Source organism: Canis lupus, chromosome 34, assembly GCF_003254725.2.
Source record: "Canis lupus dingo isolate Sandy chromosome 34, ASM325472v2, whole genome shotgun sequence".
Classification (NCBI taxonomy): Eukaryota; Metazoa; Chordata; class Mammalia; order Carnivora; family Canidae; genus Canis; species Canis lupus.
In genome coordinates, this window is record NC_064276.1 from 40,332,061 (window position 1) to 40,333,907 (window position 1,847).

At 41.7% G+C, this 1,847-nt stretch overlaps 1 non-coding gene across 1 annotated transcript; it reads right to left on the reverse strand.

The window, feature by feature from the left end:
- Positions 1 to 470: 470 nt before the first annotated feature.
- LOC112646027 (U6 spliceosomal RNA) lies at positions 471 to 574 on the reverse strand. Its single transcript, XR_003127438.1, has one exon. It is a non-coding gene; the product is annotated as a U6 spliceosomal RNA (small nuclear RNA).
- Positions 575 to 1,847: the final 1,273 nt, after the last annotated feature.

Sequence of the window (1,847 nt, forward strand, 5' to 3'; positions counted from 1 at the left end):
GCAATGAGAAAAAAAGCATATATTATCAAGAAGGGGGGTGATAGGATGAAGGAGGGATAATATGTAAAAATAGAAGAAGACATGGAGACACAGTTGGAAAATCATGTGATACAGGAGCTCATCCACACAACCATCTACAAGGGAAACAAAAGAGAGATAATGATCCTTTTCAGACTCTGCATGAGATATAGGAATGCAGTAAACCTTACACCTGAGTTTGAGCCCCAACTTTGCCCATTATCAGCACAGCGTCCTTGTCAGGTTATGGAACCTCATAGAGAATCATTTCTGATAAAATAATCTTGTAAGGATGCCTTGAGGATTAAATGAAGCGACCTCTGTAAAGTGTCTGGCACATGGTAGAAATTTCATTAGTGTTTGTTTCCATCCCTACTTAATTGAAGGCACTTAACTTGTCCTATGGTGCTGTGTGAGGATTTATCTCGCTCTATTTCTAGGAATGGAATCCCGAAGTCGTAATGTGTGTGTGTTTGCGTGTCGTCCTTGCACAGGGGCCATGCTAATCTTCTCTGCATCACTTCAATTTTAGGATACGTGCTGCCAAAGCGAGCATTGCACAAGTGCGTCCTCGGCGCTTAATCCGATTAAGCTCTGTCAGTTTACTCTCTGTGGTGGTTTGCGCCAGACTCCACACCCACAAAAGTGCACAAGCATCCCTGGTCCTCACATCCTGCTGAATGCTGTACTTGACTTACCTCCTTTAATCTGTATGACAACTTTAATTAAAAACAGAGTACTCTTCCCTCCAACTTGCAAATGAGAACATTAGGGCCTAGAGAACTAAAGAACCTGCCCAATTTCACAGCTGACAGTTGGTGAAGACGGTCAAACCCAGGGGGTCTGCTTCCAAACTTTCTTTTCATGGTTATATGTGATGTGAAACCCTTGCCCTCCTTGGCCCTGCACAGGAAAGGTAGCCTGAACCAGGGTTCTGATTCTCAGCCTCTACTCCAAATCCTTCTCCTTCATGCTTTCTTAACAGAAACGGGTATACTAGATGTGCAGGGATGTGCAGGGAGCCACCCATGAGGATTGGAGAAGAAACTCCATTATTCTTGGCAAGGCAAAGATTTTAAACAAAGGCGATATATATTTAATTCCACTCAAGGATAGAAACACCCTGTGAGCACCCCATGCTCAGGGCCAGATGCTTTCTAGATAGAACACTGCACAGAAATTCAGCTGAACAAGAGTTTTTGTCTTGAAGGAATTAAATCTATATTCCTAGAAATCAAGAAAGTCTGTGAACAAATATTTAGTCATTCCCTTTCACCCCCCAAAATGCTCCCAACACGTTCTCTGATGTTTCTGCAGATGGAATCTGGTTCTTAAAGTTATTAAATAGAGGAGAGTTGCCATTTGGAGAGATCCCAAGCAGTGGCAGGAGGGGTGGAAAGGGGAAAAGCCCCCGCCCCTTGCTAACCTACTATTTTCCCTATGCAGGTAATAAGAAAGTGTATTGTCTGTAGAGAACTTAAAAGCAGTAATAAAATCAATTGAAAGAAAGTCAGGCTTTTTTTTATTATCATCATACACTGGCAATTCTAAACAATTCAGTGATAAATTATTCAGTTTCCACCCATTGGGGCAAACCTACCTTTAAATCACTTGTTCTAAGAAATTGCTACATTTCAAAGGTGGAAGCTAGAATCTGACTTTGGAGAGCTGTGCCTCAGATCCTTGTTCAGCACTTTAATGTCGAGTTTTATTCATTAGTAACACAAGTATTGACCCATTGTTCTTGGGCAATCCCCTCAGTTGAGGAAGAAATGTTAATGAATTCCATTCCAAAATGTAAAAACTAACTTCACTGGGGGAGCTGTACA